We start from the raw sequence: 23706 nt of genomic DNA on the forward strand, positions 1-23706 counted from the left end.
ATGCAGAGGCAGGATTGCTGCCTCAGAACCAGGTCACCTTAACTAGTATATATAGAAGCTTTCGCAGGAGTGGGATGGCATGACCTGTTTCCTGGGCAGCATGGCTCTGGGTGTGCCTGGTCACTAAGGGCTGAGGGTAAAAGGTTGGGCATTACCTTGGGAGATGCCCCAGGGAAACCAGTACATGGTCCCTGGCAGCCCCTAGGACAGCAGGCAGGGAGGTGGCTCCTGCAGCCCCAGCTTCTTGCCATGTGGATGGGGCCTGTGGGGCCCAGGGTGTGGGTGTGGCACAGAGAGGGGAAGTGTGGAATGAGCAGGGGTGTGTGACTGGATAGGTGCCCACTGAGCAAGCCGGACAAGGCTCAACATCAGGTACCAGAAAGGGGAGGGAGTAGTCCCCAGAGGACTCTGGAATGTGAGGAGTTCTGCTACTCCGTCCATCAAACAGGTAAACCGTGATCCTTCGGCCTGTTTCCCCTTCTATCAAACAAGGGATGAGATACTCGGCTCATCCCGCACCCAGACTGCACACACCTCCAGTCTAAGGGAGGAGGGCAGGAGCGCTGGACTCTGACATCCGTATAGCCTCCACCAGCCTGTCTCTCCCTTGGAGTCACAAAGCCCCAGAGTGGGCTCGGCTTGATGCTGCCCCTACACCCTCGGGCTCTACTGGGATCTCAAGATTCAACCCCTCCAACTCCTTATGCCCAATCCGCCGTCCCTTTGCTCAGCCAGACGCCTCGCTTTCTTGCATGCCCAACATTTGACCCTCTGGTCACTACGAGCACCTCCACTGCCCCGTTCCCGCTGTCCTGGACGGATGAAGAAACCTGGCTGGTCTCTCCAGGCCCCTCGCCTCCCCTTCTGTTCCACACATGGCAGCCAGAGGGAGCCTTTCCAGACTACAGATCCGGATACACCACCCCGCCCCTCGGCCCCACTCAGCCTTCTGTGCAATGCCTCAAAAAAGCCAGGCCTGTGCCCGTGCAAAGGCTAACTCAGCAAGCAGCACCCGCCCCATCTGTATTCACCTAGCACCTGAAAGGCTTCTAATCTGTGTCCGGCCGATGGGGACGCATCAACTCGAGAGACTTGAACCCTCCTTTCCCGCCCTGCCCCGCCCCGCGGCGGGCTCCATTCCTCAGTCCGGACGCCGCAAAGCCGGCCTGGACACTTCAGAACAAAGGCCAGCCTTCGAGACCCGGCGCCCAGGCCAGCTTCCTGGGTCCGGCGCCGCACACTCCCGCCACGCCTTCGCCGCGCCGTGTGCTTTACCCTGAGCGCGTTCTCCCAATCTCTGCGCCATTGCCCGCGCCCCACCCTAAGCCCAAAGCACCCCTCTGACACGCCGCGGCCACCCCGCACCCTGGCCCGCGCCGTACCCCGGTCCTGCAGTGCCCCCTCGCGTTCGCAGCGTGCGCTTCTAGCGGAGCGCAGGTGCCCCTCCCCTGGCACGCCCCAGCCTCCTGGCCCGCCCTGCGGCAGGGGGATGCCCATCCGACCCCACCTCCGACTCCTCTTCAGGCACCAGGCTCTACTGTGGCCGCCTCCTTCTCACCGACTAGAAGGCCGCACTTCCGGGCTCCTACGCCAGCGGAACCAAAGCCCGTGGTCGCGGCGGCGCAGGGGAAACCCTATCCGCGGCACATTTCCGGTATTTTTATGGCAATCGGCTCCAGTCAGTCAGCACTGCGGCTCTCAGTCGGAACCAAAGTCGAAGAGGCTAGGGCTGCTGCGTTGCGAGGAATTTCTGGACCAGAGCACTCTTCCGGCGTCGCCCGGGAGATCAGGGGTGTGGCGGGGCCTGCGCGATCAATCCGCAGGCGCCCTGTGATGGAGAATGGGAAGGCAGTTGCTGGCCCAAGTCACCAACCTGTTCTGGCCAGTTTGAACCCCACTGCGAACTGGGGAAGTGGCCTTATTCCTGTGACACGGGTGAGAACTGAAGTAGGTCTCGGTCCCTAGCCGCCAGGAGGCGCAGGCGAGCTACCCCTACTCCAGGCCCGCCCGCTGTGGCTGGGATTGGGGAGCGGACCCCATCTCGGCCTGGGCACCTTCTACTACAACGCAGGCAGGAACAGACAACTGCCTCACCCTGCTGTGGGCCTCTCCTGAGCTAGACTCTGGGAGATTCTGGGACATTGCAAGTCGATCTGTTATGGGGGACAGAATTTTTTTTTTTTTTTTTTTTTTTGAGACGGAGTCTCGCTCTGTCGCCCAGGCTGGAGTGCAGTGGCCGGATCTCAGCTCACTGCAAGCTCCGCCTCCCGGGTTCACGCCATTCTCCTGCCTCAGCCTCCCGAGTAGCTGGGACTACAGGCGCCCACCACCTCGCCCGGCTAGTTTTTTTGTATTTTTTAGTAGAGACGGGGTTTCACCGTGTTAGTCAGGATGGTCTCGATCTCCTGACCTCGTGATCCGCCCGTCTCGGCCTCCCAAAGTGCTGGGATTACAGGCTTGAGCCACCGCGCCCGGCCGAAGGGGGACAGAATTCTGAAAATGGCCGCCTCCAAGATTCAGTGCCCAAATCTCCAGAACCTGTAAATACTTTTTTTTTTTGAGACGAAGTCTCGCTCTTGTCCCCCAGGCTGGGGGGGACATGGTGCGCAATGGTGCGATTACAGGCATCTACCACCATGCCTGGCTAATTTTTTTTTTTTTTTTTTTTTTTGAGACGGAGTCTCTCTCTGTCGCCCAAGCTGGAGTGCAGTGGCCGGATCTCAGCTCACTGCAAGCTCCGCCTCCCGGGTTCGCGCCATTCTCGTGCCGCAGCCTCCCGAGTAGCTGGGACTACAGGCGCCCGCCACCTCGCCCGGCTAGTTTTTTGTACTTTTTAGTAGAGAGGGGGTTTCACTGTGTTAGCCAGGATGGTCTCGATCTCCTGACCTTGTGATCCGCCCGCCTCGGCCTCCCAAAGTGCTGGGATTACAGGCTTGAGCCACCGCGCCCGGCGCCTGGCTGATTTTTATATTTTTAGTAGAGACGGGGTTTCACCATGTTCGCCAGGCTGGTCTCGAACTCCTCACCTCAGGTGATCCGCCCGCCTCGGCCTCCTAAAGTGCTGGGATTACAGGCATGAGCCACTGTGCCCAGCCTGTCTCTACTAAAAATACAAAAAATTAGCTGGGCGTGGTGGCGGGCGCCCATAATCCCAGCTACTTGGGAGGCTGAGGTAGGAGAATCACTTGAACCACGGAGGCGGAGGTTGTAGTGAGCTGAGATCGCACCATTGCACTCCAGCCTGGGCAACAAGAGTGAAAATCCGTCTCAAAACAAAACAAAACAAACAAAAAACACAAGTCTAATAATCTGCCATCATCATTGTCTTTGTTCAGACTCAAACCATGGCCTGCTGGACCCACTGGGTCTGCTTTCACTGGGCTGTTTTGGGAAGAGCATAAGGGTAGGTGGGAAGGCATGCATGAGGCCTCTGGGGAGGGAGGATGGCCCTCCCTTGGGCAAGACAAATGCGTGAACCTTGGGCTGAGTGGCAAGATTGCAGTGCGTTGAGGCGGGGAAGCCATGTCCCATTAGCCCCATTAGTATGTTTAAGGGGCTGTAGGAAAGACAGTGCACCTAGTGGGGTGGCAAACGCAGGAGTCCTAGCAGGAAACAATAGCTGCCCTGACAGCAGTGAAGGGCAGAAAGGGACAGATTCAGGATAGGAAGGAGAGGACACGGGTGGCTTTAGAGAAAGTCTCAACCCCAAGGGATGGGGCCTGGAGGATTAGGGCAAGATGGAGGTGGAAGACCCTGCCCAAGAGGCTAGGATGAACATAGGAAGGAGAAAACCAGACCCTGACCTCTCTCAGGCAGCCAAGGGAGGTGAGAGCTGCAGCCTCAAGGGTTATTTTCCTTTTCTCTCTAAAAATCTGACAAGCCCGGGTGTGGTGGCTCATGTCTGTAATCTCATAATTTCAGCACTTTGGGAGGCTTAGGCATTCGGATCACCTGAGGTCAGGAGTTCGAGACCACCCTGGCCAACATGGTAAAACCCTGTCTCTACTAAAAATACAAAAATTGACTGAGCGTGGTGGCTCATGCCTGTAATCCTAGCACTTTGGGAGGCTGAGACAGGTGGATCACCTGAGGTCAGGAGTTCAAGACCAGCCTGGCCAATACCTGGGCGTGGTAGCAGGCACCTGTAATCCCAGCTACTCTGGAGGCTGAGGCAGGAGAATAGCTTGAACCCGGGAGGCGGAGGTTGCAGTGAGCCGAAATTGTGCCATTGCACTCCAGCCTGGGTGACAAGAGCAAGACTACATCTTAAAAAAAAATACATATATATATAAACACATACATATATACATGTATATACATATATATACATATACATATATGTGTGTATATATACACACACACACATATATATACAAAAAGTTGCTGGGTGTGGTGGCGGGCACCTGTAGTCCCAGCTACTTGGGAGACTGAAGCAGGAGCATCCCTTGAACCCAGGAGGTGGAGGTTGCAGTGAGCCAAGATCACGCCACTGCATTCCAGCCTGGGAGACTCCCTCTCCAAAAAAAAAAAAAAAAAAAAAAAAAAGGGCCTGGCGTGGTGGCTCATGCATGTAATCTCAGCACTTGGGAGGCTGAAGTGGGCAGATCACCTGAGGTCAGGAGTTCCAACCTAGCCAACGTGGCAAAACCCTGCCTCTACTAAAAGTACAAAAACTAGCCAGACGTGGTGGCAGGTGCCTGTAATCCCAGCTACTTGGGAGGCTGAGGCAGGAAAATAGCTTGAACCCGGAAGGCAGATATTGCAGTGAGTCGAGATCACGCCACTGCACTTTGACCTGGGCGACAAGAGTGAGACTCCGTCTCAAAAAGATAATAATAGGCCGGGCGTGGTGGCTCACGCCTGTAATCCCAGCACTTTGGGAGGCCGAGACGGGTGGATCACGAGGTCAGGAGATCAAGACCATCCTGGCTGACATGGTGAAACCCCGTCTCTACTAAAAATACAAAAACTTAGCCGGGCGTGGTGGCGGGCGCCTGTAGTCCCAGCTACTCCCGAGGCTGAGGCAGGAGAATGGCGTGAACCCGGGAGGCGGAACTTGCAGTGAGTGGAGATCACGCCACTGCACTCCAGCCTGGGCGACAAAGAGAGACTCTGTCTCAAAAAAATAAAATAAAATGGCCGGGCGCGGTGGCTCAAGCCTGTAATCCCAGCACTTTGGGAGGCCGAGATGGGCGGATCACGAGGTCAGGAGATCCAGACCATCCTGGCTAATACGGTGAAACCCCGTCTCTACTAAAAAATACAAAAAACTAGCTGGGCGACGAGGCGGGCGCCTGTAGTCCCAGCTACTCGGGAGGCTGAGACAGGAGAATGGCGTGAACCCGGGAGGCGGAGCTTGCAGTGAGCTGAGATCCAGCCACTGCACTCCAGCCTGGGTGGCAGAGCAAGACTCCGTCTCAAAAAAAAAATAAATAAAAGTAAAAAAAATAAAATAAAATAAAATAATAATAAGAAGAAGAATGTGTATATATGTATACGTGTGCATATATGTATACGTGTGTGTGTATAGGAACCCAAAGATGTTATCACTGGTTGTGGGGGCATTTCAAGGAATAAATGTGTACCTGAGAACACAGGTTTGACAAACTAGGGAGGAGGGCAATGTGGCCTGCAAATATTAAAAACTCCAGGCTAAGCCCAAGGCCTGAGATGGGAAATGGCGGCCATTGAGGGAAGACTCTATGAGAGCACAATGACCACAGATGTGAAAGGAGCAGAAGAAACTGATCTCCAGGGTGACTGGGCCTCCTCAGCTGGCTAAGGCAGGGCCCCTCTGACAGCATGGGTCAGAAAACAGACAGCTCCCACCAAGGAGTCTCCCAGGACCTCTCGGCTGTGCCTGATTCCATCTCAGTCAGGGTCCCAACCTCCCTCCATCCTCCATCACTTCCCGGGCAGCCTTTCATCCAAACTTCCCCTCTGTGGCAGTCACACTCAAGTCCTTGTGTCCAAAAACCTGGCCCCATCCTAGTGGGTTTGGGTTGTGCCAGGTGTGGAATATAGGGCCCATGATCCATGCCCAGTGATTGTGGGGGCATTTCAAGTACTAAATGAGTATACCCAGGAGCAGGCACTAAGCACATACCTGCAGAAATGCTTCCTGGTATAAGGCAGATAGGAGTGGAGGCTGAGGGGTGGTCCCTGGCAAGACAAATAGCAGCAGTGAAGACTTGAGCCCTTCTGATGGGACAGAGAAGACATGGGAGTCGTGTGAGGTGGTGGGAAGGGGCAACGGCAGGATCCCCTGTATACTTCAGAAAGTCCCCTGAGGAAACTTAGAGAGGGGCTGGAGGGAGGCCCAGCCCCAAGCCCTGGTGGAACTAAGGAGGTGGTAGAAGCAATGGGTGGAATTTATCAGAAAAGTAACAGCATCCAGACAGGTATTGAGGCTGTCAACAAAGGTGGGTGGGGGCAAGGAATATTTACAAGAGAAAAAAGATTTAATGTGCTTTCATATGTAAAATAAAGAGAAGAAGGCACTACCAGCCCTGTGGACAGAGGCCTGAGACCTCAGGAAGAAGGAGACCTAAGCTGAGACAATACTCAAAACAACACAACCGGCTGGGCGCGGTGGCTCAAGCCTGTAATCCCAGCACTTTGGGAGGCCGAGACGGGCGGATCATGAGGTCAGGAGATCGAGACCATCCTGGCTAACACGGTGAAACCCTGTCTCTACTAAAAAATACAAAAAACTAGCTGGGCGTGGTGGCGGGCACCTGTAGTCCCAGCTACTCGGGAGGCTGAGGCAGGAGAATGGCATGAACCTGGGTGTTGGAGCTTGCAGTGAGCTGAGATCCGGCCACTGCACTCCAGCCTGGGCAACAGAGCAAGACTCCGTCTCAAAGAAAAAAAAAACAACAACAACACAACCAGGAGCACTTTGTCAGGGGCCCAGAACCTTGACCTGTTCTGTGCCCTTGGATTAATTTTGAAGAGTTTAAAAAACCCAAAGGCTGGGCGTGGTGGCTCACGCCTGTAATCCCAGCATTTGGGAGGCTGAGGCGGGTGGATCACCTGAGGTCAAGAATTCCAGGCCAGCCTGAACAACATGGTGAAACCCCGTCTCTACTAAAAATACAAAAATTAGCTGGGCGTGGTGGCACATGCCTAGAATCCCAGCTACTCGGAAGGCTGAGGCAGGTGAATTGCTTGAACCTGGGAGGCGGAGGTTGCAGTGAGCCGAGATCATGCCACTGCACTCCAACATGGGTGACAAAGCAAGACTCCCTCTAAAAAAAAAAAAAAAAAAAAAATTGTTGCTGAGGCTCACGCCTGCAATCCTATCCCAGCACTTAGGGAGGCCGATGCGGGCAGACGGATCCCGAGGTCAGGAGTTTGAGACCAACCTGGTCAATAGGGTGAAACCCAGTCTCTACTAAAAATACAAAAATTAGGCTGGGTGCGGTGGCTCATGCCTGTAATCCCAGCACTTTGGGAGGCCGAGGCAGGTGAATGATGAGGTCAGGAGTTTGAGACCAGCCAGTCGAGACCAGCCTGGCCAACATGGTGAAACCCCGTCTCTACCAAAAATACAAAAATTAGCCAGATGTGTACACACGCCTGTAATCCCAGCTACTAGGGAGACTGAGGCAGGAGAATTGCTTGAACCCGGGAGGCAGAGGTTGCAGTGAGCTGAGATCACACCACTGCACTCCAGCCTGGACAACAGAGTGAGACTCTGTCTCAGAAAATAATAAAAAAAAATTAATTAATTAAAGAAATATAAAATTTAACCGGGCGTGGTGACACGCATCTGTAGTCCCAGCTACTGGGGAGGCTGAGGCAGAACAATTGCTCAAACCCTGGAGGCGGAGGTTGCAGTGAGCCGAGATTGTGCCACTGCACTCTAGCCTGGGTGAGAGTGAAACTTTGTCTCAAAAATAAATAAATAAATAATAAAATAAATTAAAAAGCCCAAGAAACAGGCTGGGCACAGTGTCTTCCATCTTAAATCCCAGCACTTTGAGAGGCTGAGGCAGGTGCATCACCTAAGGTCAAGAGTTTGAGACCAGAGTGGCCATGGTGAAAACCCATCTCTACTAAAAATACAAAAATTAGCTGAGTGTGGTGGCAGGGGCCTGTAATCCCAGCTACTAGTGAGGCTGAGACAGGAGAATTGTTTGAACCCAGGAGGCAGAGGTGGCAGTGAGCCAAGATCTCGCCATTGCACTCCAGCCTGAGCGACAAGAGCAAAACTCCACCTCAAAACAAACAAACGAACAAAATTTTAAAAAACCCAAGAAACACAGGACAATATAGTATAGACTGGAGCATTGATTGTATACAATTCACAGTCTCAAATTACCCATGTTCTTGTTTTGTTCTGGTTTTAGTACACACACACACAAAGTTGTTATTATTATTATTATTATTTGAGACGGAGTCTCGCTCTGTCGCCCAGGCTGGAGTGCAATGGCACCATCTCGGCTCACTGCAAGCTCTGCCTCCTGGGTTCACACCATTCTCCTGCCTCAGCCTCCCGAGTAGCTGGGACTACAGGTGCCAGCCACCACGCCCAGCTAATTTTTTGTATTTTTAGTAGAGACGGGGTTTTACCATGTTAGACAGGATGGTCTCAATCTCCTGACCTCGTGATCTGCCCACCTCGACCTACCAAAGTGCTGGGATTACTAGTGTGAGCCACTGCGCCTGGTATTACTATTATTATTATTATTGAGACAGAGTTTGGCTCTTGTCGTCCGGGCTGGAGTGTAATGGCACAATCACGACTCACTGCAACTTCCACCTCTTGGGTTCAAGTGATTCTCCTGCTTCAGCCTCCTGAGTAGCTAGGATTACAGGTGCTTGCCACCACATCCGGTTAGTTTTTGAATTTTTGGTGGAGATGAGGTTTCACCATGTTGGCCAAGCTAATCCCAAACTCCTGACCTCAGATGATCCACCTGCCTCAGCCTCCCAAAATGCTGGGATTACAGGTGTGAGCCACCATGCCTGGCTATTATTATTTTTTTGAGACGGGATTTCACTCTGTCATCCAGCCTCAAGTGCAGCGGCCTGATCACGGCTCACTGCAGCCTCATCCTTCCAGGCTCAAGGGATCCTTCCACCTCAGTCTCCTGAGAAGTTGGGACTACAGGTGTGGGCCACCACACCTGGCCACAAAATGTGTTTTGAGTAAAGCTCTAAAGTGAAGGGGAAAGCCCCTATTGTGGGACACCTAGATGGTTCTATCCCGAAAAGCCACAGCGAGGCTCAGCTCCATCACCAGAAGTAACACATCCACTGAAGCCAGGGTAAAGCCATTGTCCACTTAATCAATTTTCCTGTATTGCACCCAATGCTCCTTGATGCCCTGGAGCGAGGAATTCCACCACCCACGGTAGGTGTAAGCCTGGCAGCTCCAGTTTTACAGCCCCAGGGGACAGCCTTTCTCACCTCCAGACACAAACTCTGCCATATAATTTCCCATGTGCACAATTCAGTCATTTTTAGTCCGTTTACTGTGTTGTGTAACCTTCACCACTCTCCTGTTCAAGAACATTTACATCACCTCCATGAGATTACTCATCCCATTTCCTGAGTGTCCCCACCCCTGTCCCCACTAATCTGTCCATGGATTTGTCTGCTCTGGACATTTCCTATCAGTGGAATCACACAACATGAAGTCTTGGTCCCTGCCGTCTCCAGCCCTGTCACTGTGTCTCAGGCTCCTGTGCCACCCGGGTGTTGTGAATTTTCTCTGGTCAGATTGTTCAGTGTTTTCCACTCAGGAGTGGCTAGTCTGAGAAGTGCTGCCCAACTAAGGTGGGCAACTGAGGCAGAACAACCACCCAGCCCTGTTCTCCCAGCCGTCTTCCTGCTGGACCCATGGTGGCCAAGGCCGTAGTCCAGGAGGGATCAGCCCAGACTTGCCGCACCCTGACTTTGTCCCCTCCCTCTTTACAAGGGCTGCTCTCCACCCTGCCTGCTTTGTGTTTAAGACATTGGGCCGGGCATGGTGGCTCACGCCTGTAATCCCAGCATTTTGGGAGGCTGAGGCGGGTGGATCACCTGAGGTCAGGAGTTTGAGACCAGGCTGGTCAACATGGCGAAACCCCCTCTCTACTAAAACACAAAAATTGGCCGGGCGCGGTGGCTCAAGCCTGTAATCCCAGCACTTTGGGAGGCCGAGACGGGCGGATCACGAGGTCAGGAGATCGAGACCATCCTGGTTAACACGGTGAAACCCCGTCTCTACTAAAAAATACAAAAAAAAAACTAGCCAGGCGAGGTGGTGGGCGCCTGTACTCCCAGCTACTCGGGAGGTTGAGGCAGGAGAATGGCGTGAACCCGGGAGGCGGAGCTTGCAGTGAGCTGAGATCCGGCCACAGTACTCCAGCCCGGGCGACAGAGGGAGACTCCGCCTCAAAAAATAAATAAATAAATAAATAAATAAATAAACACAAAAATTAGCTGGGCCTGGTGGTACGTGCCTGTAATCCTAGCTACTCAGGAGGCTGAGACAGGAGAATCCCTTGTGAAAGATTCTCCCTGGGACCTGAAAGCTTGGGGGGATAAATAACTCCTCCCTTCTCAGGCCCAGTCTCAAGACACAAGGTCATTTGTGCCAGCAGCGTGCGTCAGCAAGATAGCAGAAGCAGGAAGAGAGCTGGCCGGAAGACATGTACCCCTGAAGATGGAGGGAGAGAAGCCCTGGGTACCACAGAGCAGTTACATCAGAGTAGGACACTTCCTGTTTACAGGAGACTATAAAACTCCTGCCCTGTCCTTACTTGGGGCTGACGCCATTTTAGGCCTCAGCCCCTCTGCACCCAGGCGCTCATTAAAACAGCATGTTGGTGGGGCCGGGCGCGGTGGCTCAAGCCTGTAATCCCAGCACTTTGGGGGGCCAAGACGGGCGGATCACGAGGTCAGGAGATCGAGACCATCCTGGCTAATACGGTGAAACCCCGTCTCTACTTAAAAATACAAAAAACTAGCCGGGCGACGAGGCGGGCGCCTGTAGTCCCAGCTACTCGGAGGCTGAGGCAGGAGAATGGCGTAAACCCGGGAGGCGGAGCTTGCAGTGAGCTGAGATCCGGCCACTGCACTCCAGCCTGGGCGGCAGAGCGAGACTCCGTCTCAAAAAAAAAAAACTCATCCTGGCTAACCCGGTGAAACCCCGTCTCTACTAAAAAAAATACAAAAAACTAGCCGGGCGAGGTGGCGGGCGCCTGTAGTCCCAGCTACTCGGGAGGCTGAGGCAGGAGAATGGCGTAAACCCGGGAGGCGGAGCTTGCAGTGAGCCGAGATCCGGCCACTGCACTCCAGCCTGGGCGACAGAGCGAGACTCCGTCTCAAAAAAAAAAACCCCAGCATGTTGGCCGGGTGCAGTGGCTCACGCCTGTAATCCCAGCACTTTGGGAGGCTGAGGGGGGTGGTTCACGAGGTCAGGAGATCGAGACCATCCTGGTTAACATGGTGAAACCCCGTCTCCACTAAAAATACAAAAAATTAGCCGGGCACGGTGGCGGGTTCCTGTAGCCCGAGAGGCTGAGGCAGGAGAATGGCATTAACCTGGAAGGCAGAGCTTTCAGTGAGCCGAGATTGTGCCATTGCACTCCAGCCTGGGCGACAGAGCGAGTCTCCATCTCAAAAATAAAAATAAAAATACAACAGCATGTTGCTCCACACCGCCTTGTGTTGTTTGTTGGCACGCTCTCAGGATTCCAACCGATACTAGAGCCTTGCAGCTTGAACCAAGGAGGCAGAGGTTGCAGTGAGCCAAGATTGCACCACTGCACTCCAGCCTGGGCGACAGAGTGAGGCCCTGTCTCGAAAATAATAATAATAATAATATTTAAAAGAGAAAAAAATAGCCGGCTGTGGTGGAGGGCGCCTGTAATCCCAGCAACTTGGGAGGCAGAGGCAGGAGAATTTCTTGAACCCGGGAGGCAGAGGTTGCAGTGAGCGGAGATCACGCCATTGCACTCCAGCCTGGGCAACAAGGGTGAAACTCCATGTCAAAAAAAAAAAGACATTGATGAACTAATCCTTTTTTTTTTTTTTTTTTGAGATGCTCAGGCTGGAGTGCAGTGGCTGGATCTCAACTCACCTGCAAGCTCCGCCTCCTGGGTTTATGCCATTCTCCTGCCTCAGCCTCCTGAGTAGCTGGGACTACAGGCGCCCGCCACCTCGCCTGGCTAATTTTTTGTATTTTTTTAGTAGAGACGGGGTTTCACCGTGTTAGCCAGGATGGTCTCGATCTCCTGACCTCGTGATCTGCCCGTCTTGGCCTCCCAAAGTGCTGGGATTACAGGCTTGAGCCACCGCACCTGGCCAATGAACTCATCTTTTAACCTCATGAAGCATCTTTTGAAAACAAGGATGGGGCAGGATGTGGTGGCTCACATCTGTTAGCCCAGCACTTTGGGAGGCCAAGGCAGGGGGATCTCTTGATCCCAGGAGTATGAGAGCCTGAGCAATATGGCAAACCTTGTGTCAAAAAGAAATACAAAAAAAATGTAGCCAGGCGTGATGGCATGTACCTGTAATCCCAGCTATACTGGAGACTGAGATGGGAGCCTGAGGAGGTTGAGGCTGCAGTGAGGCTAGATCATACCACTGCACTCAGAGCAAGACCCTATCTCAATAAATAAATAAATAACCATTTTAAAGTGTACAACACAGTGCCTTCTAGTATGGTGACAATGCTGTACCACCTCCTCCATCCGGTTCTAAAACAGTTTCCTCACTGCAGAATAAAAACTTTTCTCCCCTCTCCTCAGTCCCTGGAAACCTTTAACCTAACCTTTTATCTAAATAAATGTGCTGATTCTGGATTTTTTTTTATTATTATACTTTAAATTCTGGGATACATGTGCAGAACGTGCAGCTTTGTTACATAGGTATACATGTGCCATGGTGGTTTGCTGTACCCATCAACCTGTCATCTACATTAGGTATTTCTCCTAATGCTATCCCTCCCCTAGCCCCCCACCCCAGATTCTGGATATTTTACATAAATGGAACCATACAATATGTGATTTTTATATCTGACTTATTTCACTTAGCATAAGGTTTTCAAGGTTCAACCATGTTGCAGCACATATTAGGACTTCCTTTTTATGGCTGAATGAGACCCCATTATGGCTGGGTGTGGTGGCTCATGATGCCTGCAAGACCAGCACTTTGGGAGGCCAAGGCAGGTGGATGACTTGAACCCAGGAGTTTGAGACCAGCCTGGGCAACATGACAAAACCCTGTCTCTACAAAAAATGCAAAAATTATCCAAGCATGATGGTGCATGCCTGTAGTCCAGCTACTTGGGTAGGCTGAGGCAGGAAGATCGGTTGAGCCTGGGAGGTCAAGGCTGCAGTGAGCCATGATGGCATCACTACACTCCAGCCTGATGACAGAGACCTTTGCTGTGAGAGTGCATGCACGCACACACACGCACACACATGCTACTCCATTTTATGGGTACACCACATTTATTTTATTTTTATTTATTTATTTATTTTTTTTGAGACGGAGTCTCGCTCTGTAGCCCGGGCTGGAGTGCAGTGGCCGGATCTCAGCTCACTGCAAGCTCCGCCTCCCGAGTTTATGCCATTCTCCTGGCTCAGCCTCGGGAGTAGCTGGGACTACAGGCGCCCGCCACCTCGCCCGGCTAGATTTTTGTATTTTTTTAGTAGAGACGGGGTTTCACCGTGTTCGCCAGGATGGTCTCGATCTCCTGACCTCGTGATCCGCCCGTCTCGGCCTCCCAAAGTGCTGGGATTACAGGCTTGAGCCACCGCGCCCGGCCACACCACATTTATTTATCCATTAATTAATTCATTAGCTAATGGACATTTGTGTTGTTTCTACTTTTAGTGTATTTTTTTTGAGATCGAGTTTTTTTTTTTTTTTTTTTGAGACGGAGTCTCGCTCTGTCGCCCGGGCTGGAGTGCAGTGGCTGGATCTCAGCTCACTGCAAGCTCCGCCTCCCGGTTTCACGCCATTCTCCTGCCTCAGCCTCCTGAGTAGCTGGGACTACAGGCACCCGCCACCTCGCCCGGCTAGTTTTTTGTATTTTTTTAGTAGAGATGGGGTTTCACCATATTAGCCAGGATGGTCTCGATCTCCTGACCTCGTGATCCGCCCACCTCGGCCTCCCAAAGTGCTGGGATTACAGGCTTGAGCCACCGCGCCCGGCCGAGATCGAGTTTTGCTCTTGTTGCGCAGGCTAGAGTGCAACGGCGTGATCTCGGCTCACCGCAACCTCCGCCTCCCGGGTTCAAGTGATTCTCCTGCCTTGCCTCTCCAGTAGCTGGGATTACAGGTACACACTACCATGCCTGGCTAATTTTGTATTTTTAGTAGAGATGGGGTTTCTCTATGTTGGTCAGGCTGGTCTCGAACTCCCGACCTCAAGTGATCTGCCTACCTCAGCCTCCTAAAGTGCAGGGATTACAGGCGTGAGTCACCGTGCTTGGCCCTACTTTTAGTTATTATAAATAGTGCTGCTATGAACATTCCTGCACAAGGATTTGTTTGAACACCTGTTGTCTTTCTTTGTTTCTTCTTTTTTTTGAGATGGAGTCTTGCTCTGTCACCCAGGCTGGAGTGCAGTGGCACAATCTCAGATCACTGCAAGCTCTGCCTCCCAGGTTCATGCCATTCTCCTGCCTCAACCTCCCAAGTAGCTGGGACTACAGGTGCCCACCACCACGCCCGACTAATTTTTTGTATTTTTAGTAGAGACAGGGTTTCACTGTGTTAGTCAGGATGGTCTTGATCTCCTGGCTTGGCCTCCCAAAGTGCTGGGATTACAGGCGTGAGCCACTGCGCCTGGCCTGAACACCTGTTTTCAAGTTGAGTGGGTATGTACCTTGGAGGTGAATTGCTGGATTGTGTTTAACTGTTTGAGGAACTGCCAGGCTGTTTCCCATGATGGCTACACCATTTTGCATTCCCACAGCAAAGTATGAAGGTTCTAATTTCTCCACATCCTCACTCTCACTTGTCATTTTCAGTTATTTTTATAGCCATCCTAGTGGGTGTGAAGCAGTATTTCATTGTGGTTTGATTTGCATTTCCCTGATGAACACTGATGTGGAGCATTTATTGGCCATTTGTATATCTTCTTTGAACCTCGTCTCCTTCTTTTTAAATAGTTGTATTGATGTCTAATTTATAAGTCATAAAATACAGCATTTATAGGGTGGGATCATGTCATCAACCCTAATGTGGGGCACTGACAGCCTGACTGTCCCCTGTCCACTTACGGGTTCCCCCTATGCAGCCATGTTGACACCATACCCTCCATGTACCTCATAACATAAGCAGATAATCCTGACCAGTGCAGGGATTTCATTATGGGTTGGGAAATTAGGCTTTTTCAAATTCTAGCATCTAATTATCAGTGGGCATTCTTCGGTAAGCAAGAACTGGGGCCATGTGTTCCCCTGAAATACAGTTCACCTTGGGAAGGCAGGATTGATGCCAAGTTATCAGAGTGAGGGGCTGGCTTAAAATCAGCATCATATGGTGACAGATGGGTTTATTTTTCTGGAGCTCTCTTTTTTTGAGAACACTTAAGGACTCATGGGTAGTGTGGATTTATTGTGCATCAGCCAATGACGGTCACTGTTCTGATGCTCCAGTTGTTTGATCAGGTTTGGCATCTATGTCCTTTTAATATATTTCCACCATTCTTTGTGCACCTCTCAGGCTCAGCTGGGACTTTCCCTGTATAGTCTGTCCCTGTACCATCCTGGAATCAGCCATTTTTCCCAGGAGCCCTGGTTCCTATTAGCAGGGAAAGGGATAAGACTCTGGGCTCTGAGTGTCTTCTGTCCTCCCCTCTCCTTCTTTTCCCTGGAAGCTACAGGATGCTTTGGGAAGGCAGCAAACAGAAGGGGCGAGGGCACCACTAAGTCCAGGAGTGGGTTGAATTTGTACCGGTCACAATGTGGAGCTCTGAACAGCCCCTTCTACTCTCTGAGAATTGGTTTTCCCATCTGTGAAACTGGGACTGAAGTAACTGAAAATGGCCCCCAATGATACATACATCCTAACTCTGAAACCTGGAAGCGTTACCTTATTAGGAAAAACGGTATTTGTAATTGTGATTTAGGTTCTCGAAATGGGGAGATTACCTTGAATTATTTGGTGCACCCTACGTGTAAATTAACATGAATCGTAAGAGAAAGGCAGAGGAGGAAATAACGTAAGGCTACATGGCGCAAACAACAGAAGATTTTTTCTCACAGTTTTGGAAGGGAAAGTCTAAAATCAAGGTGCAGGCAAAGTAGGTTTCATTCTGAGGACTCTTCTCTTGCTGTGTTGGGGGAAGCTGGGATGGGGCTCTTCCATATTTTTTCTTTTCTTTTTCTTTGAGATGGAGTTTCACACTTATCGCCCAGGCTAGAGTGCAGTGGCGTGATCTCGACTCACTGCAATCTCTGCCTCCCAGGTTCAAGTGATTCTCCTGCCTCAGCCTCCCGAGCAGCTGGGATTACAGGCATGTGCCACCACGCCTGGCTACTTTTGTATTTTTTTAGTAGAGACAGGGTTTCTCCATGTTGGTTAGGCTGGTCTCAACCTCCCCACCTCAGGTGAGCCGCCTGCCTCAGCCTCCCAAAGGGCTGGGATTACAGGCGTGAGCCACCGTGTCTGGCCTAATTTGTATATTTTTAGTAGAGACAGGGTTTCACCACGTTGGCCAGGCTGGTCTTGAACTCCTGACCTCAGGCAAGCCTCCTGCCTTGGCCTCCCAAAGGCATTTTTTCTTATGGGGCATTAGTCCCATTATGGAGCCCCACTATCAGGATATCATCTAACCCTAATTATTTCCCATAAGCCCCATTTCCAAATATCACCACAGTGGAGATTAGGGCTTCAACATATGAATTTTAGGGGATGCAATTTAGTCCATAGCAACGATGCATAGAAGACAAGGCAATATGAAGTGAGAACAGAGATATTTGAAGCTGTTAGCCTTCAAGATTGGAGTGATGCGGTGACAAGCCCAGACCACCAGAAACTGGAGGAAGCAAGGAAGGATCCTCTCATAGCCGTCAGAACTTTGAGAGAATAAAGTTTTTTTTTAAGCTGCCATGTTTGTGGTAATATGTTACAAAATCCGCAGGAAACTAACAGAGGAATCCTAGTGATTCCAAAGAGCAATTGAAAAGATCTAGTTGAACACTCGTCTTTTTTTCTCCATTCTGCTCCCACCCATTCCCCAACTGGAACCCTTGAAACGGGAATCAGATCATGCCACCTTTTGCTAAACCTTCTGTTAGCTCCTCATTACAGTTAAAGAAGCACCCAGCCAAAAACCCCACACGGTATTGCCCACTGTAGCAGCTGTGTTAATAACAGCCCAAGCCGGAGAGAGAATGCAGTCAAGAGAACATGTAAGCAAACTGAAGGATATTATAGCATTGACCCTACACAACAAGGGCCAGGGAGGAACTAAGGTCATACATGGCTGTATAAATATGCACTGAGAAGCCAGACAGAGAAGTAAAGCCCCATGTGTTTTATGGGTAGGCAAAGCTTGTCTGTGAAGTTAGGGTGTCGGCTACAAAGGACATGAACTTCTGGGAGCCAGAGATGTTCTATTCTTTGCTATCACAGCTGGTTATCTGAGGTGCTCCCTGCATGCATCTCTACATATCATAAGCCTCCACCAAAGAGTTAAAAAGTCCCTAGAGACAGAAAGTAGATTAGTGGTTGCCAGGGGCTGGTTGAAGGCAGACTGTGGAGTGAGTGCTAATAGTTATGGGGATTCCTTTTGGAGTAATGAAAATGACTTGGAAATACATAGAGGTGGTGGCTGCACACCATTGTGAATGCATGAAATGCCACCGAATGTACACTTTTAAACTGGTTAAAATGATAAATTTCATGTTATGTGAATTTTATTTTATTTATTTATTTTTTTTTTTGAGACAGACTCTCACTCTGCTGCTCAGGCTGGAGTGCAGTGGCGCGATCTCGGCTCACTGCAAGCTCTGCCTCCCACGTTCATGCCATTCTCCTGCCTCAGCCTCGGGAGTAGCTGGGACTACAGGCGCCCACCACCACGCCCGGCTAATTTTCTTGTATTTTTAGTAGACACGGGGTTTCACCACGTTAGCAAGTATGGTCTCTATCTCCTGACCTCGTGATGTGCCCGCCTTGGCCTCCAAAGTGCTGGGATTACAGGTGTGAGCCACCGTGCTTGGCCGAATTTTTATTATTATTATTATTATTATTATTTTGAGACAGAATCTCTGTCTCCAGGTCTCCAGGCTGGAGTGCAGTGGCACCATCTCAGCTCACTGCAACCTCTGACTCCTTGGTTCAAGTGATTCTCCTGCTTCAGCCTCCCAAGTAGCTGGGATTATAGGCACGTGCCACCACGCCCAGCTAATTTTTTTTTTTTGTTTTTTTTTGAGACGGAGTCTCGCTCTGTCACCCAGGCTGGAGTGCAGTGGTGCAATCTCAGCTCAGGTTCACACCACTGGCCTCCCAAAGTGTTGGGATTACAGGTGTTGGTATTACATCCACCTGCCCACCTGCCTTGGCCTCCCAAAGTGTTGGGATTACAGGCGTGAGCCACTACGCCCAGCCTTAATTTTTGTATTTTTAGTAGAGACGGGGTTTCACCATGTTGGCCAGGATGGTCTTGATCTTCTGATCCCGTGATCCTCCTGCTTCAGCCTCCCAAAGTGCTGGGATTATAGGCATGAGCCACTGCACCCAGCCTGTTTTATTTTTTTACATTTAAAAATATATACTTTAATAATAGAGATGGGGTTGGGCACAGTGGCTCATGCTGGTAATCCCAGCACTTTGGGAGGCCGAGGTGGGTGGATCACCTGAGATCAGGAGTTTGAGACCAGCCTGGTCAACACAGCGAAACCTCGGCTCTACTAAATATACAAAAATTATCTGGGCATGGTGGTGTATGCCTGTAATCCCAGCTACTCAGGAGGCTGAGGCAGGAGAATCACTTGAGCCCAGGAGGCAGAGGTTGCAGTGAGCAGAGATCATACCTGGGCTCAAGCTATCCTCCTGCCTTGATCTCTCAAAGTGCTAGGATTACATGCAAGAGCCACCATGCCTGGCCATACATTTTAACTCAATTACCAAAAACAAAAAAAAATTTAAAGTGATAGAAACCAAACCTCATGGTCTACAAAACCGGCTCAATATGGTCATCATCTTCATCCATTTGCATGTCCTTTCACACATTTGCTAATGACCGATCCACCGTGAAGTAGGCTCTGGGCTAAGCACAGTGGATGCAGCAGTGAGTAGAATTTGGAGCTAATATCCTTGTGATTCTCTCTAGCTGAAATGGGAAGGAAGAGATCCCAGAGAATAACATTCTGAGTAGAGGCAACAGCAAGTACAAAGGCCCTGAGTTGAGGACCACAGGTCTCCTATGTGGCTGGAAGAGTGATAAGGGCAGAAGTCAGCAGCGCCATACCCTAGAGTTGTCACCACAATCGGATTTTTTATTTTTACTTTTTTTTTTTTTTTTTTGAGACAGAGTCTCACTCTGTCACCCAGGCTGGAGTGCAGTGGCCAGATCTCAGCTCACTGCAAGCTCCGCCTCCCGGGTTCACGCCATTCTCCTGCCTCAGCCTCCCGAGTAGCTGGGACTACAGGCGCCGCCACCTCGCCCGGCTAGTTTTTTGTATTTTTAGTAGAGACGGGGTTTCACCGTGTTAGCCAGGATGGTCTCGATCTCCTGACCTCGTGATCCGCCCGTCTCGGCCTCCCAAAGTGCTGGGATTACAGGCTTGAGCCACCGCGCCCGGCCTATTTTTACTTTTTAAGGTGGAGTTTCACTCTTGTTGCCCAGGTTGGAGTGCAGTGGCACGACCTTGGCTTACCGCAACCTCTGTTGCAGTGAGCTGAGATTGCGCCATTGTACTCCAGCCTGGGCAGCAGTGTGAGACTCCGTCTCAAAAAAAGGAAAAAAAAAGACAGAAAAGACAGAAGAGGGGCCAGGTGCAGTGGCTCTTGCTTGTAATTCCAGCGCTTTGGGAGGCCAAGGCAGGAGGATTGCTTGAGAGCAGGATTTTGATACCAGCCTGGGCAACATAATAAGACCCCATCTCTACTGAAAAAAAAAAAAAAAAAGCTGGACATGGTGTAGACCTAGGTACTTGGGAGGCTGAGATTGGAGAATCCCTTGAGGTGAGGAGTTCCAGGCACCACTGCACTCAACCTAGGTGACAGAGCAAAATGGTCTCTATAAATTTAATAAATAAATAGGAAGAGAGGACACAAAGAAGGTCATGTGAAGACAGAGACAGAAATTTGAGGGCAGGTATGGTGGCTCACACCTGTAATCCCAGCACTTTGGGAGGCTGAGGTGGGCAGATCACCTGAGGTCAGGAGTTTGAGACGTTTGCCCAAAATGGTGAAACCCTGTCTCTACTAAAAATACAAAAATTAGCTGGGCATGGTGGTGTGTGCCTGTAGTCCCAGCTACTCAGGAGGCTGAGGCATGAGAATTGCTTGAACCTGGGAGGAGGAGGTTGCAGTGAGCCAAGTTCACGTTACTGCATTCCAGCCTGGGTGACAGAAAGAGACTCCGTTTAAAAAATAAATAAATAGGCCAGGTGCGGTGGTTCACAACTGTAATCCCAGCACTTTGGGAGGCCAAGGCAGGCGGATCACGAGGTCAGGAGATAGAGACCATCCTGGCTAACACAGTGAAACCCTGTCTCTACTAAAAATACAAAAAATTAGCCGAGCATGGTGGCGGGCACCTGTAGTCCCAGCTACTCGGGAGGCTGAGGCAGGAGAATGATGTGAACTCGGGAGGCGGAGTTTGCAGTGAGCCGAAATCATACTACTGCACTCCAGCCTGGGTCACAGAGTGAGCCTCCGTCTCTAAAATAAATAAATAAATAAATAAAAATAAAAAAGAAGGCCCGGCGTGATAGCTCACGCCTGTAATCTCACCACTCTGTGAGGCTGAGGCGGGTGGATCACCTGAGGTCAGAAGTTCGAGATCAGCCTGGTCAACGTGGTGAAACCCTGTCTCTACTAAAAATACAAAAAATAAGTCAGGCGTGGTGGTGGACACCTGTAATTCCAGCTACTTGGGAGGCTGGGGCAGAAAACTCTCCTGAACTTGGGAGGCAGAAGTTGCAGTGAGCAGAGATCATGCCATTGTACTCCATCTTAGGCAACAAGAGTGAAACTCCACTTCAAAAAAACAAAAAAAAAGGCAAGGCATGGTGGCTCATGCTCATGCCTGTAATCCTAGGTAGGCAGGTAGATCATCTGAGGTCAGGAGTTCCAGACCAGTCTGGCCAACATGGTGAAACCCCTTCTCTACTAAGAATACAAAAGTTGGCCAGGTATGATGGTGCACGCTTGTAATCCCAGCACTTTGAGAGGCCCAGATGGGCGGATCACGAGTTCAGGAGATCGAGACCATCCTGGCTAACATGGTGAAACCCGTCTCTACTGAAAATACAAATAAACTAGCCGGGCATGGTGGCGGGCGCCTGTAGTCCCAGTTACTCAGGAGACTAAGGCAGGAGAATGGCGTGAACCTGGGAGGCAGAGTTTGCAGTGAGCCAAGATTGCACCACTGCACTCCAGCCTGGGAGACAGAGCAAGACTTCGTCTCAAAAAAAAAAAAAAAAAGTATACAAAAATTATCCGGGTGTGGTAGTGAGCGCCTGTAATCCCAGCTACTCAGAAGGCTGAAGCAGGAGAATCACTTGAACTCAGGAGGCAGAGGTTGCAGTGAGCCAAGATCACGCCACTGCATTCCAGCCTGGGTAACAGAGCAAGATTCCATCTCAAAAAAAAGAAAAAAGTGGCCGGGCGCGGTGGCTCAAGCCTGTAATCCCAGCACTTTGGGAGGCCGAGACGGGCGGATCACGAGGTCAGGAGATCCAGACCATCCTGACTAACACGGTGAAACCCCGTCTCTACTAAAAAATACAAAAAAATTAGCCGGGCGAGGTGGTGGGCGCCTGTAGTCCCAGCTACTCGGGAGGCTGAGGCAGGAGAATGGCGTAAACCCGGGAGGCGGAGCTTGCAGTGAGCTGAGATCCGGCCTCAGCGCTCCAGCCTGGGCGACAGAGCGAGACTCCGTCTCAAAAAAAAAAAAAAAAAAAAAAAAAAAAGAAAAAAGAAGAAAAAAGAAATTTGAATGATGTAGCCACAATGCCTCCTCAGAAAGTGGCTTTGGGGGTGACACCTGAGGGTGGGAAGGAGAGCACGCATAGGTGTGGGGTTTGAGGAAGAAAGAGAGGGTAAGGATGGCTATATTCAGGTAGGCGGCACAACCAGGCAGTAGGCAGTCCTCAGCTGGCCTGGGTGCAGTCTGAGTGACCTGACCACTGCATATTAGTACACCTGTCTTATGCCCTGTCTGCAAAGCCAAAATATTGACAGTTCCCAAAGGTCCAGGACTGGGAAGGGAGAGATGCGGTAAAGGGTTGGCAAGGAGCATGGAAGACAGAAATATAAGGTGACACTGACCCCTCTGCCGGTCCAACTGGGAAGCAGAGCCAACCAAGGCGCACTAGTGTTCTGCCATATACTTATGGACCTCTGAGTGAGGTCCCTGGCTTGGCCAATCCTAGGAAGCCCCACTCTGCTGTCCCTGAGTCAGCCCAAGCCTGTTTTCTAGTTAATCTCCCTTCCCCCACTGGTGTCCTGGCACTTCCTGAAGCCTCAGATTCTCCATGTGGACAATGGGGCTCCACAGTGGTGTGGCACCTGGCGGAGAAGTGATGCTCCAAGGTCTGCTGCTGGCGTTGGGTAACACCTGCTGCTTGTGGGGCTGCCTCATACTGGGGATGAAGGTCCTGGGCCCAGGAGGAGGAAAAGGGGTACTCTTACAATTCCTCTCTATTGTGCAGACAGAAGAGCATGGACCTTGATGAGCCACTGAAACCCCAAGGCGTGTTGCCAGGGCCTAGGAGAGGGCCTGTTATGAGGGGCAGCTGATGATAGGGTGGCAGGGGATCCAACCTACCCCAGATCCTGCTAGCTGTATAGTAACCTCTCTGAGCACCTACCACTACTCCTCACTATTGCCTCCCTATTGCCTCAGGGACCTTGGACTTGTTTCTGCTCAACTGCCTTCCTGCAAGTGTTTGGGGCAGCCCCTAGGAGAGACATTTCCACACTTTGTACCATAGTATTAATATTTTACCTGGCCCTGGTACCCTTGTCTGCCCTAGAGGCCAGAGGCAGGTATGGGTCACATATCCCCCTCTCGGGTGATTCTGGGGACAAGTGCAGGATAGGGCCCTGGAAAATGCTCACCAAATATTCCTTTTTTTTTTTGAGACAGAGTTTCGCTCTTGTTGCCCAGGCTGGAGTGCAATGGCGCGATCTCAGCTCACTGCAACTTCTGCCTCCCAGGTTCAAGCGATTCTCCCGTCTCAGCCTCCAGAGTAGCTGGGATTACAGGCGTGTGCCACCATGCCCGGCTAATTTTTGTATTTCTAGTAGGGACGGGATTTCATCATATTGGTCAGGCTGGTGGCCAACTCCCGACCTCAGGTGATCTGCCCACCTCGGCCTCCCAAAGTGCTGGGATTACAGGCGTGAGCCACCGTGCCTGGCCACAGCAAATATTCCTAAAGGACGCCCACACCTCGCCCCGTGCACTGCCAGCACCAACTTTTTTTTTCTTTTTAAATTTTATTTTATTTTATTTTATTTTTTTTAATTTTTTTTTTTTTGAGGCGGAGTCTCGCTCTGTCGCCCGGACTG

General features: G+C 51.0%; 1 protein-coding gene across 6 annotated transcripts in view; it reads right to left on the reverse strand.

Annotated features, from left to right (window-relative positions):
- Positions 1-23706, reverse strand: part of ZBTB45 (zinc finger and BTB domain containing 45) — a 33250-nt gene that overhangs the window by 4720 nt on the left and 4824 nt on the right. Inside the window, exon 1 of one of the 6 annotated variants that reach the window (XM_033224755.1) lies at positions 1508-1983. The exons of 1 other annotated variant lie outside the window; for it this stretch is intronic. The gene's annotated coding sequence lies outside the window, so the exon portion shown is untranslated. Of the gene's footprint in view, positions 1-1031; positions 1984-23706 lie in introns of those variants that run through there. 4 more of the 6 variants (XM_033224756.1, XM_033224757.1, XM_033224758.1 and 1 more) reach the window with 4 other exon arrangements.

This window comes from Trachypithecus francoisi, unplaced genomic scaffold (genome assembly GCF_009764315.1).
Source record: "Trachypithecus francoisi isolate TF-2019V2 unplaced genomic scaffold, Tfra_2.0 Lachesis_group12, whole genome shotgun sequence".
In the NCBI taxonomy this organism is placed as follows: domain Eukaryota; kingdom Metazoa; phylum Chordata; class Mammalia; order Primates; family Cercopithecidae; genus Trachypithecus; species Trachypithecus francoisi.